The 13,639-nt window shown below is 46.4% G+C and overlaps 1 non-coding gene and 7 pseudogenes across 1 annotated transcript; all 8 read left to right on the forward strand.

The window, feature by feature from the left end:
• Window positions 1–11,076: 11,076 nt before the first annotated feature.
• On the forward strand, window positions 11,077–11,195 carry LOC136720217 (uncharacterized; annotated as a pseudogene).
• A 210-nt stretch (window positions 11,196–11,405) lies between these two features.
• Window positions 11,406–11,524, forward strand: LOC136720196 (uncharacterized; annotated as a pseudogene).
• Window positions 11,525–11,739: 215 nt separating this feature from the next.
• On the forward strand, window positions 11,740–11,858 carry LOC136720283 (5S ribosomal RNA). The gene has a single exon (XR_010805445.1). It is a non-coding gene; the product is annotated as a 5S ribosomal RNA (ribosomal RNA).
• Window positions 11,859–12,068: 210 nt separating this feature from the next.
• Window positions 12,069–12,187, forward strand: LOC136720286 (uncharacterized; annotated as a pseudogene).
• Window positions 12,188–12,395: 208 nt separating this feature from the next.
• On the forward strand, window positions 12,396–12,514 carry LOC136720194 (uncharacterized; annotated as a pseudogene).
• A 211-nt stretch (window positions 12,515–12,725) lies between these two features.
• LOC136720139 (uncharacterized) lies at window positions 12,726–12,844 on the forward strand (annotated as a pseudogene).
• Window positions 12,845–13,072: 228 nt separating this feature from the next.
• Window positions 13,073–13,191, forward strand: LOC136720209 (uncharacterized; annotated as a pseudogene).
• Window positions 13,192–13,408: 217 nt separating this feature from the next.
• LOC136720195 (uncharacterized) lies at window positions 13,409–13,527 on the forward strand (annotated as a pseudogene).
• Window positions 13,528–13,639: the final 112 nt, after the last annotated feature.

The following is a 13,639-nucleotide window of genomic DNA, read 5'->3' on the forward strand; positions in this document are numbered from 1 at the left end:
AGTGTGCATTTCCAATTTACTATGTTTTCTATCTAGTTTTCCAAAATTAGGAAAATATCGTCCCAGTATCACATCATATGGCATGTTGGGTACCACACCGACTTCGTAATCTAGTTTCCCGGCCTCTGTCTGTATGTTTACAAGGGCTGTGGGATAGGGGCGTGTGTCACCATGTGTGCATGTGATACTGAGCTCCTGATGTCTATCCAGCTTGTTGGTCGCTACTAATTTTTCTGTGACCAGTGTAACCATACTGCCAGAGTCGAGTAGAGCAGCCACTTCTTTCTCATCGACTATCACTGTACACATGTGTTTTGGATTAGGTACTCCGCCTATGAAAACATCCGTCCCAACAGGGCAGGCATAAAATACCGGTTTCTCTTTCCCCATATCACACACATTACATTGCATTGGTTCCTCTCTACCTGGGCAGTGGGCCGCAATATGTCCTACTTTGTCACAATTGTAGCAGACAATTGGTTGTGATGGTGACCCCCTATAACCCTTAGTCTCGGCTTTAGGCCCCACCTTTGCCCCCCCCAGTCTTGCTCTTTTCTTCCAACCCAGCGCGTCATGTTTCCCAGAGTACTTTGGAACCATCTTACCCGGTCCGCTGGTTCGTCATGGCCTGGGGAACGAGTTTTTAACCTCCGGTACATGCTCTGCTGCTCCGGCTGTATAGAACCGCTCTACAATGGCCACCAAGGTGTCAGCGGACAGCACCTCATTCTGGCCAACCCAGCGTCGAACGTCCTTGGGCAAACAGCGTTGGTAGTTGTCAAGGACTATGGCCTCCACCACCTCGGCTGATGAATGGACCTCTGGCTGTAGCCATTTCCTGGCCAGATGGATCAGATCAAACATCTGCGTTCGGATTGGTTGTCCTGGTTGGTAGGCCCACTGCTGAAACCGATGTGCCCTCACTGCGGTGGTCACGCCCAATCGGGTCATTATCTCCGCTTTCAATTTATCATAGTCCTGGGCGTCCTTCAGCTCCAGATCAAAGTACGCTTTCTGTGCATCCCCTGCCAGATAAGGTGCCACAAGCCCTGCCCAGGAATCTTTTGGCCATCCCTCTCTCCGCTGTCCTCTCAAAGGTCATATGGAAGGCCTCAACATCGTCCTGTTTTGTCATTTTCTGCAGAAAGTGATTGGTGCGGGGAGTGGAATGGGTTGCAGCCCCCTGTGGCCCAATCCTGGTTGCAAGTGCTTCAACACTCTCTTTCAGCTCTTTAGTCACCTTTTCCTGCTCTTCTCTAAACATTTTATTTTTATCATGCTGGACCTGCAGTGCTTCCTGATGCATCCGCATAGCATCCTGGTGAGCCACCTGCTGCACCCTGGTCGCTTCCTGTTGGGCTATTACAGCCTGTAGTTTTTTTTTTTTTGGATAAAAAAATTCACTCAGCCAGTCTGGGTTTCATGAGGTGCTGCCCGCATTCTACACCAAATGTGACAAAACGCCTTGGCTGTACACATGAGCGGGTCTTCTCTGTGATCTTCTTAGGAGTAAAAACCAGTCATGACCCAGGGAGGAGGTTGCAAATACAGGGCTGTGCCTGTATGTTTACTTCAAACAAAACAAATCTGAAAACAAAACCTAACTCACACTGGAGTTGTAACTAATCTTACATAATCATTCTATTTTAAACAAAGTCTGGAATAAATAAGTCTTGGCTTTCTCCTTATGAGCTACCTCTGTTTTCCAGATAACTCACCCTATTGTCTCTCACTTCTCTCTCTCTCAGGCCCGCCTTATATACCTGGTGAATAATTGAGGAAGTAACACCAAGTGACCACATTAGGTGCTAGAATGGCTGCCTGAGGGTTTCTGGGGAGTGTAGTTGCCTAGGGTCGGTATTCTACCCTAGAGTACACACCTTGCAGCAGACCTGGCCTGACATATCTGCCATGTATGACCCTGCCCCTTGGTTTGTCACAATACATACATACATACATATACACGGAAAATAAATAATAGAATTATGAATCACAATAAGATGTAATGAAGTACAGAAAAAGAAAATGTAATAAAATGTGATCTTTAATACATACAAATAAAGAAAATAGGTATACCATTTCCAGATTCCTTTTTTGAAATACAATGACATGCATTACAAACGAGTATTTACATTATATTTACAGCCGGTGCTCGTGTGTCACTGTGTCCCTCAGGCTGTGGTTGGCGCTGACATATTGGGCAGAATGTGTCCCTTATTTTGGGCTAAAGCTTTCTGTGGAGGGGAACGTGGATCAGTTTGTACCATTTTTGGGAGGATCTGCCTTGTTGGGGCGGAGCTGTGATCCAGGTGAACAGCAGATCGGGCATAGGTGGGCATGTGGGCAGAGGAGTAGGAAGGCCGGTCAAGCAAATAAGCTTGCTAAGGTACACAGCAGCAGCAAGCAGCCCCCCCATCCAGCCAGCCAGCCAGTCTGGCTGGCAGTGACTGAGTGGTTGACAGACGGCAAGCAACGGAATGTTCATGCTCTGTGATGTCATAGCAGTCAGCTGAGAGAGGCTTGTGATGTCATCGCTGAGCTGGCTGGCTGGCTGGCTGGCTGGCTGTGTGTGTGTCTGTGTGTGTGTGTGTGTGTGTGTGTGTCTGTTTGTGTTTGTCAGTCTGTCTGTCTGTCTGTCTCTCTCTCTCTCTCTCTCTCTCTCTCTCTCTCTCTCCCTCTCAATTCAATTCATTTGTATTGTCAAAGCAATTGGACATACATACATACATACATACATGCTAGAAAATCATTACTATGTTATCTTAAAGGCTAACTAAGCAGAACGTATTTCATTATAGAACAGAGTTCATAGATCTACACATGGTTTTAAGGAACAGGCACGTAGGTCATACCGTTTGACATTGTCTCCAAGGTTCTCATCGTAAATAACAAACAGAAATCAAACTACCTTATGGCCTCCTGACCTTCTAGCTTGACCTTATCTTTCTTAAGTATACAAGAGAGAAAAACAGGTTTGAGAAAATAATTTCTAACTTTCCTTCCATACAATAATACATACATACATACCTACGGAAAATAAATAATAGAATTATGAATCTCAATATAATGTAATGAAGTACAGAAAAAGAAAATGTAATAAAATGTGATCTTTAATACATTCAAATAAAGAAAATAGGTTTACTATTTCCAGATTCCTTTTTGAAATACAATGACATGCATTACAAACGAGTATTTACATTATATTTACAGCCGGTGCTCGTGTGTCACTGTGTCCCTCAGGCTGTGGTAGGCGCTGACATATTGGGCAGCCAGGGTGGCTGTGTGTCCCTCCACCAGGAGGACTGAGCGTTTTTCTTTTTTCTCAGTTTTGTCACAGGTTGGGTGGGCATTCGTTATGTTGTTACAGAATGTGTCCCTTATTTTGGGCTAAAGCTTTCCGTGGAGGGGAACGTGGATCAGTTTGTACCATTTTTGGGAGGATCTGCCTTGTTGGGGCGGAGCTGTGATCCAGGTGAACAGCAGATCGGGCTTAGGTGGGCATTTGGGCATAGGAGTAGGAAGGCCGGTCAGGCAAATTAGCTTGCTAAGATACGCAGCCGCAGCAAGCAGCCCCCCCATCCAGCCAGCCAGCCAGTCTGGCTGGCAGTGACTGAGTGGTTGACAGACGGCAAGCAACGGAATGTACGTGCTCTGTGATGTCATAGCAGTCAGCTGAGAGAGGCTCGTGATGTCATGGCTGAGCTGGCTGGCTGTCTGGCTGGCTGGCTCTGTGTGTGTGTTTGTGTGTGTGTGTGTGTGTGTGTGTGCGTGTGTCTGTCTGTCTGTCAATTCATTTCAATTCAATTCAAAGGTGCTTTATTGGCATGATCTATCACAATATTGCCAAAGCAGATACAAATGTTCTATCAATCAAGACAAAACATTGCAATACAAGATTCAGTGGAACAAATATAGTACACATTGAAATAAAATTAAGTAGGATATAAACCATATTTGTTGTTTGTATCAAAATTTGTGTCATGACATCAGAAAAATCACTGTTTTTATTTCGTTTTGCAAATGGAGTGCCACAGGCTGGTGTCTACACACTGTCTCGCAGGCTGTGGCAGGTGGATACATATTGCGCTGCTAAGAAGGCAGTGCGCTCCTCCTCTCCCAGCAGGACGGGGAGTTTGCAGCAATCGGGGATCATGCTGAACTCAGGGATATGCATTTTTAATATTTTAAAGTATGTCTCCCTGATTTTTGTGTATTTAGGGCAGGACAGCAGGAAATGCGCCTGTGTTTCGACCTCCCCTAGGTCACACTGGCTGCACAGCCGCTCTTCTCTGGCAACCCAGAATTTTCTGTAGCGGCCTTTTTCAATGGCGAGGCTGTGGTCACTGAGCCTGTATTTAGTTAGATTTTGTCTCTCTTTTATATTTTGGATTTTTAAGTATTCAGCCAATGTAATGTTTCTATTCAGGGCCCGGTAGCATTCCAATTTGTTTTGTAATTCTAATTCGTGTCTCTAATCTTTTGTGTATTTGCTTTTCAGGTACATGTCAATTTTCCCAATTGTTGTTGTTTTGGTCATTGTGTGTTCGGGCTCTGTGAGCCTCAGAGCCGTGGGGGCGTTTCTGTGTACGTGTAAGATGTTTTTATTAAATTCTAGGTGGAATATTTCCATGGGGCTTTTGTCCCAATTGTTGTTATTGAGGTTCATGAGGGGACCCCACACTTCGCTCCCATATAGCAGGATTGGTTGGATGATGGAGTTTAATATTTTAATCCAAATAGTTATTGGTATTGTTGTTTTCCCAAATTGTGTCTTTATGGCATAAAATGCCCGGCGTGCCTTGTCTTTTAATGCGTTTATAGCCAGGCTGAAGCTCCCTGACGCACTGATGGTCAGGCCAAGGTAGTTGTATCTGGTGCAGTGCTCTAATCCAGTGCTGCCCAGAGTGAAGCGGTACCTGTTTCCCTGAGATGGGGCTTTTTTCTGGAAAACCATAACTCTGGTCTTGTCCAGATTGACTGCCAGGGCCCATTTCTGACAGTACTGCTCTAGCAGCGCCAGGTTCTGCTGAAGCCCCTGCTCTGTGGGCGACAGCAGCACCAGGTCGTCTGCGTAGAGCAGGAACTTGATCTCTGTGTCATGGAGAGTTAGGCTGCGGGCGTCAGACTGCTCCAACACTGTGGCCAACTCGATGATGTAGATGTTGAACAGTGTTGGACTCAGACTGCAGCCCTGTCTCACTCCCCGCCCCTGAGTGAAGAACTCTGTTCTTGAGTTGCCAATTTGAACTCCGCATTTGTTTTCAGAATACATTGATTTAATGATGTCATAAACTTTACCCCCTACACCACTCTGTAGAAGTTTATAAAATAATCCCTTGTGCCAGATTGAGTCAAATGCCTTTCTAAAGTCTACAAAACAGGCAAATATTTTTCCTTTATTGTTTTGGGTATATTTATTTATGAGGGTGTGTAGAGTGTAAATATGATCGGTTGTGCTGTGTTTTGGTAGGAAGCCAATCTGACTCTTATTCAGGACACTGTGCTTGGTAAGGAAGGCCAGTATCTGGGCGTTGATGATACTGCAGAACACCTTCCCCAGGTTACTGCTCACACAGCTGCCCCAGTAGTTATTGGGGTATAATTTGTCTCCACTTTTAAAAATCGGGGTGATCAATCCTTGATTCCCGACCTCAGGGAAACACCCGGCTCTCAGCACCAGGTTAAAGAGTTTGAGCAGAGCCTCCTGCAGCTGCGGGCTGCTGTGCTTCAGCATCTCAGGGCTGATGCTGTCGGGGTCGCTGGCTTTCCTGGGTTTGAGGATTTTGAGTTGATGTTTTAGTTCCTGTATTGTAAATGGGTTATCTAAGGGATTTTGGTTATTCTTAATGATTTCTTCCAATTTATTTAGGTTTTTTAATATTTTAACCTGTTCTGGCTTTGGATTGTTTTCAACATTTTGGTAAAGTTTTTCAAAGTGTGTTTTCCAGATTTCTCCATTTTGAATTGGTATTTCATTTTTTGTTTTTGGGGTATTTATTCTGCCCATATAGTGGTCTTTTTTCTTACTGAGGAGTTGCTTGTAGTGCCGCAGGGCCTGGCAGTAGCTGAGGCGAGCCTCCTGGTTGTCGGGCTCTCTGTGTTTAGTGTTGGAGAGATGTCTCAGGTGTTTCCTAGAAGTTTCACACTCCTGGTCACACCACTGTTCTTTTTTTCTTTTAGACGATTTCATATTTTGGTTTTTAATTGTTTTAATGTTTGATTTTAAAGCCAGTCTCTCAAATATTTCATTCAGTGTTTTGGTGGCTGAGTTTATTCCGTTTTGGTTTATTTGATAGTGTGAGGATTGATATCTGTCTAACATGTTTTCAATCTCATCACTATTCAGGGCTCTTGTGTAGTTCTCTGTGCTGGGCTCTGACCATCTCTAACTGGGTGGCAGGGAGACCAGTTTTGTGGGAAGTTTGGCTCTGACTTGTGGCTGCGCTGATCTTTTTAGGTAAAGTGTTATTTGGCTGTGGTCTGATAGTGGAGATTGTTGTCTGACTATAAACGCATTGTTGGCTTGTGGGTCCAGGTCAGTTATGCCGTAGTCCACCACACTGCTGCCCAGAGCCGAGCAGTATGTGAATCTCCCCAGAGAGTACCCCCTGGTCCTGCCATTGATGATATATAGACCCAGGCTTTTACATAGGCGCACTACCTGCTTCCTGCTCTTGTTTACCACGCTGTCGTGGCTGTGTCAGTGTGGAGGTGTGTGTGTGGCACAGCGGGGAGTCTCCGAACAGGTGTGTGTTCCCCTCTGTATTGATGTAGTCCATCTCTCTGCCAGTCCTGGCATTGAGATCGCCACACAGCAGTACAGAGCCCAGGGTCTGGAAGTGGCAGATTTCGTTTTGAAGCTCATGAAAGCCTTCCTCATTATAGTAGGGGGAGTCTGCGGGTGGCATATAAATTGCACATAGGTATATATCTGTGTTATTTTGTAGGGTGTCTTTTCTGATTTTCATCCACAGGTGTGTGTCTCCTCTCTGTACTGGGCATAGGGCTGCTCGGAGCTCCTCCCTGTACCACACGATAATCCCCCACGAGGCCCTGCCACACCTGACTTTGGGTTTTTTATAGGAGGGCACAATCAGCTCCCTGTATCCATTGTATCCATCCAGTGTATAGACATATCTGCACAGCACCAAGTCTCTACAAGAATGAAAACATCTGAACTATTTACAGTGTTGATCAGTTCAGGGCCTGTGCTCTTCATTCCAAAAGTTGAGGAGCGTAAACCCTGCATATTCCAACTGCTTATTTTAAAGGACATGTTAATATATTTTATTATACTTGTCTCTTCTACATAAGAAAGTTTAATTTGTGGTCTACAACTGATATTATATTACTATTAATAATTATATATGGATATACATAATAATCACTCAAAGATTTTATCTTTGCATCAAAATATCAGAATAATTAAATCACATTTTTTCTTACTCTCCATCTCCACAACCATATATATGTGTGTTGAGGCTCAGTTAACTCAGCAGTGTGGTACAGATGACACTGAGTAGTTGCCTTATCTGGGCCAGCTGGGCAGCATCGGGCCTCCAGGCTCTGGAAGCCGCTGCTGCGTGGCTGTGTGGCTGTGCTGGTCCCCGGCTGTCCGCTCTGCTGTGCTGGACGGGCCCTCTGGGGATGGGGGGGTGGGGAATGGGGCCGCGGGGTCTCAGGGGCTGGGGCTGGGGTGGAGCCGGTGGCTGGGGATGTGGCCGGGGGCTGGGGGGTTTGCTCCTGGTCTCGAGGTGGGGGTGTGTGGGGTTTCGGCCCAGGGTTGTGTCCTTGAGGACCTTTGAGATGATCCTCACACCCGTCTTGTTGAGGTGGACGTGGTCATACAGGTGATGTGGCTGGATGTCTCAGTGGTGTGCCAGGTGGACGTTGGGGAGGAGGGCACATCTTCGGGACACTTCTGCGTTGATGGCCTGGATGATGTGCAGGGGCACGTCTGTGCGGGGCAGCAGTGTGGAGATGGAAATTTTGGCAGTTGGGAATTCCTCTGTGGCTTTCATTGCTACCTGTCTCAGGGCTGAGGCCACATCGCCCCTACGGGCACTCAGGTCGTTAGTGCCGGTGTGGATGAGGATGTGTTTGACTTGGCAAAGCCTCCTCTTGGAGAGCAGCTCCAGGGCTCTCTGTGCTGTGGAGCACCAAAGCTTTTTCACTTTTCGCCCAGGGAAGAGGCGCCTCTCAACCAGGAACTTCCCATTGGATTCGCTCAGAATGACCACCTCTGCGTTGACCTGCCACTCCGGGTTTGCGTCGGGAGTGGTGGGGGCAGCGGGTGTGTTTTGGGGGAGTGGCGTTTCAGGGGGTTGTGTATTAGTGGCAGGTCTGGTGATAGTGGGTGTGTCAGGAGTGGTGGGGAGTGTGGGTGGATCAGTGGGTGCGTCAGGGGTTGGAGGTGTTGTGGGGTCAGTGCAGTGCAGTCTCTGTGCTCCAGTGATGTGTAGCTCCTCTCTTAGCTCCTCCAGCTGGCTCTGCAGGCTCCTCAGCTAGCTGTGCTGGGGTGTCCAGGTCAGCTCCTCCCTCGCTCTGCGCAGCTCCGTCCTCAGGGTTTGGCTCTGCTCCTCCAGGTCTCTCACTGCTGCTCTCAGCTCATGGATCTCAGCCTTGTGCTGCATCTTTAGTCTGTGCATCTCATCCCGGAGCTGATCACACAAGGAGGTCTGGGCCAGGGTGCTCAAGGTCTGCTCCCTGAACTCCGCAAACTCCAGCTCCAGCACTGATAGGCATTCCTTTAGTGTTTTAATGTTGCTGGAGAGTTTTGGGGAGACAGGGGGGCAGTCTGTGGGAGATGGGGCACTGTCTGGCTCCGTGTGGCTGGGGGCAGACTGCAGGGTGGCCGGCTCTGGCTCTTGTTTCTCTACCTCAGTCTGCTGCTTTGAGGTGTGGAAGCCGAGAGCTAATTGGTCCAGGCTGCTCTCGCTGCCCTGCACCATGATGGTCCCGTTGTGGTATACATTAAAAGTGAGCATCACACTGTCTGTGTCTTTCTCTACCAGCACTGAGATCTGCCTGCCTCTGCTAATGCCCCTCTTGTTGTTATTGGGGTATGTCTGGCACAGAGTTTTGTGAAAGGCGGTGTAGAACAGTAGATTGTTCTTGACCCTGTTTTCTCCTTTACCGGTGTAGTCTAGGATGAGGGTCTCAGGAGATGCTCTCATCACAGCTTGTTTGTAGTCCTTCTTAGCCTGTGCAGAGCGAATGTCTTCAGGGTATCGGATTTCAAAAGGCAGCTCTGCAGTCAGACTGCTGTTCGATTGATTTCTATCAGTCTCAGTGGCAGTTGGGCTCTCTCCTACTGTCACTCTATTCAAATCGGAGCTCTGCATTTTCATTGGCTGAGTCAACTACTGAGAATGCTTATTTATTTTATTAATACATATTTTTTTGTTTAATTATTTGTCTCTTACCTCCAATTCTTGTCTTCAGCTTTTCTTTTCTGACTTTTCTTCCTGAACTGTCTCTCTGCTTTCTTCTTTTTGTGTTTCTCTTAAAATTATTATTTTTTGAATACTTTTTCTTCTGAATTTCTATTCCATGTCTTCTGTGTATGTTTATAGTGCTATATATTCATTTGTAAATCACAAATTAAATCCGCTTATGTATAAAAACAAATGTTTTTTAGGAGCTCATATTCCTCTCTCTCTCTCTCTCTCTCTCTCTCTCTCTCAATTCATTTCATTTTTATTGTCAAAGCAATTGGACATACATACACATACATACATATACACTCACCTAAAGGATTATTAGGAACACCTGTTCAATTTCTCATTAATGCAATTATCTAATCAACCAATCACATGGCAGTTGCTTCAATGCATTTAGGGGTGTGGTCCTGGTCAAGACAATCTCCTGAACTCCAAACTGAATGTCTGAATGGGAATGAAAGGTGATTTAAGCAATTTTGAGCGTGGCATGGTTGTTGGTGCCAGACGGGCCGGTCTGAGTATTTCACAATCTGCTCAGTTACTGGGATTTTCACGCACAACCATTTCTAGGGTTTACAAAGAATGGTGTGAAAAGGGAAAAACATCCAGTATGCGGCAGTCCTGTGGGCGAAAATGCCTTGTTGATGCTAGAGGTCAGAGGATAATGGGCCGACTGATTCAAGCTGATAGAAGAGCAACTTTGACTGAAATAACCACTCGTTACAAACGAGGTATGCAGCAAAGCATTTGTGAAGCCACAACACGTACAACCTTGAGGCGGATGGGCTACAACAGCAGAAGACCCCACCGGGTACCACTCATCTCCACTACAAATAGGAAAAAGAGGTGAGACATTCAGATGGTAGAGTCAGAATTTGGCTAAAACAGAATGAGAACATGGATCCATCATGTCTTGTTACCACTGTGCAGGCTGGTGGTGGTGGTGTAATGGTGTGGGGGATGTCTTCTTGGCACACTTTAGGCCCCTTAGTACCAATTGGGCATCGTTTAAATGCTACGGCCTACCTGAGCATTGTTTCTGACCATGTCCATCCCTTTTTGACCACCATGTACCCATCCTCTGATGGCTACTTCCAGCAGGATAATGCACCATGTCACAAAGGTCGAATCATTTCAAATTGGTTTCTTGAACATGACAATGAGTTCACTGTACTAAACTGGCCCCCACAGTCACCAGATCTCAACCCAATGGAGCATCTTTGGGATGTGGTGGAACGGGAGCTTCGTGCCCTGGATGTGCATCCCACAAATCTCCATCAACTGCAAGATGCTATCCTATCAATATGGGCCAACATTTCTAAAGAATGCTTTCAGCACCTTGTTGAAGCAATGCCACGTAGAATTAAAGCAGTTCTGAAGGCGAAAGGGGGTCAAACACAGTATTAGTATGGTGTTCCTAATAATCCTTTAGGTGAGTTCATCGTAGCTCTTAATACTCTCTTTCTGTCTGGAGGAGATATAATTGAAGTATTGTAAACGTACCCGGCTACTTTCAACACCCATTGCTGCACTGATATTTTTCCCTCCATTTTTCTTTATCCATTTTTTTTTTGCTGGAAGTTCCGTCAATACCCGTCAGCCTTTAAGAGACATCATGCAGCCAGGCCTCTTGGCTTGCGGCCACACCGTCCTGAACGCGCCCAATCTCATCAGATCTCGGAAGCTAAACGGGGCAAGGGCTCGTCAGTACTTGGATGGGAGACCTCCTAGAAATACCAGGTGCTGCAAGCTTTTTACGTCTCCTGGGGAACTTCATCGTAGCTCTTAATACTCTCTTTCTGTCTCCAGGAGATATAATTGAAGAATTGTACACGTACCCGGCTACTTTCAACACCCTTTGCTGCACTGGTATATTTCCCTCTATTTTTCTTTTTTTTTTTTGCTGGCAGTTCCGTCAATACCCGCCAGCCTTTAAGAGACATCATGCAGCCAGGCATCTCGGCTTGCGGCCACACCATCCTGAACGCGCCCGATCTCGTCAGATCTCGGAAGCTAAACGGGGCAGGACCTGGTCAGTACATGAATGTGAGACCTCCTGGAAATACCTAGTGCTGCAAGCTTTTACGTCTCCTGGGTAACTTTATCGTAGCTCTTAATACTCTCTATCTGTCTGGAGGAGATATAATTGAAGTGTTGTACACGTACCCAGCTACTGTCAACACCCTTTGCTGCACTGATATTTTTCCATCCATTTTTCTTTTTTTTTTTTTTTTTTGCTGGAAGTTCCGTCAATACCCGCCAACCTTTAAGAGACATAATGCAGCCAGGCCTCTCGGCTTGCGGCCACACCGTCCTGAATGCGCCCGATCTCGTCAGATCTCGGAAGCTAAACGGGGCAGGGCCTGGTCAGTACTTGGATGGGAGACCTCCTAGAAATACCAGGTGCTGCAAGCCTTTTACGTCTCCTGGGTAACTTCATCGTAGCTCTTAATACTCTCTATCTGTCTGGAGGTGTTATAATTGAGGAATTGTACACGTACCCGGCTACTTTCATCAGCCTTTGCTGCACTGGTATTTTTCCCTCTATTTTTCTTTTTTTTTTTTGCTGGCAGTTCCGTCAATACCCGCCAGCCTTTAAGAGACATCATGCAGCCAGGCGTCTCGGCTTGCGGCCACACCATCCTGAACGCGCCCGATCTCGTCAGATCTCGGAAGCTAAACGGGGCAGGACCTGGTCAGTACTTGAATGTGAGACCTCCTGGAAATACCTGGTGCTGCAAGCTTTTACGTCTCCTGGGTAACTTCATCGTAGCTCTTAATACTCTCTTTCTGTCTGGAGGAGATATAATTCAAGTATTGTACACGTACCCGGCTACTTTCAACACCCTTTGCTGCACTGGTATTTCTCCCTCCATTTCTCTTTTTTTTATTGCTGGCAGTTCCGTCAATACCCGCCAGCCTTTAAGAGACATCATGCAGCCAGGCATCTCGGCTTGCGGCCACACCGTCCTGAACGCGTCCGATCTCGTAAGATCTCGGAAACTGAGTGGGGCAGGGCCTGGTCAGTACTTGGATGGGTGTCCTCCTGGAAATACCAGGTGCTGCAAGCTTTTTACGTCTCCTGGGTAACTTCATCGTAGCTCTTAATACTCTCTATCTGTCTGGAGGTGTTATAATTGAGGAATTGTACACGTACCCGGCTACTTTCAACAGCCTTTGCTGCACTGGTATTTTTACCACCATTTCTCTTTTTTTTTATTTGTTGGATGTTCCGTCAAAACCCGCCAACCATTAAGAGACATCATGCAGCCAGGCCTCTTGGCTTGCAGCCACACCGTCCTGAACGCCCCCGATCTCATCAGATCTTGGAATTTAAACGGGGCAGGGCCTGGTCAGTACTTGGATGGGTGACCTCCTAGAAATGCCAGGTGCTGCAAGCTTTTTACGTCTCCTGGGTAACTTCATCGTAGCTCTTAATACTCTCTTTCTGTCCGGAGGAGATATAATTGAAGAATTGTACACGTACCCGGCTACTTTCAAAACCCATTACTGCACTGATATTTTTCCCTCCATTTTTCTTTTTCTTTTTTTTTTTTGTTTTTTTTTTTGCTGGAAGTTCTGTCAATACCCGCCAGCCATTAAGAGACATCATGCAGCCAGGCCTCTCGGCTTGCGGCCACACCGTCCTGAACGCGCCCGATCTCGTCAGATCTCAGAATTTAAACGGGGCAGGGCCTGGTCAGTACTTTTATGGGTGACCTTCTGGAAATACGAGGTGCTGCAAACTTTTTACGTCTCCTGGGTAACTTCATCGTAGCTCTTAATACTCTCTCTCTGTCTGGAGGAGATATAATTGAAGTATTGTACACGTATCCAGCTACTGTCAACACCCTTTGCTGCACTGATATTTTTCCATCCATTTTTCTTTTTTTTTTTTTTTTTTTGCTGGAAGTTCCGTCAATACCCGCCAACCTTTAAGAGACATCATGCAGCCAGGCCTCTCGGCTTGCGGCCACACCGTCCTGAATGCGCCAGATCTCGTCAGATCTCAGAAACTAAACGGGGCAGGGCCTGGTCAGTACTTAGATGGGAGATCTCCGAGAAATACCAGGTGCTGCAAGCCTTTTACGTCTCCTGGGTAACTTCATCGTAGCTCTTAATAATCTCTTTCTGTCTGGAGGAGATATAATTGAAGAATTGTACACGTACTAGGCTACTTTCAACACCCTTTGCTG

Source organism: Amia ocellicauda, unplaced genomic scaffold, assembly GCF_036373705.1.
Source record: "Amia ocellicauda isolate fAmiCal2 unplaced genomic scaffold, fAmiCal2.hap1 HAP1_SCAFFOLD_102, whole genome shotgun sequence".
Classification (NCBI taxonomy): Eukaryota; Metazoa; Chordata; class Actinopteri; order Amiiformes; family Amiidae; genus Amia; species Amia ocellicauda.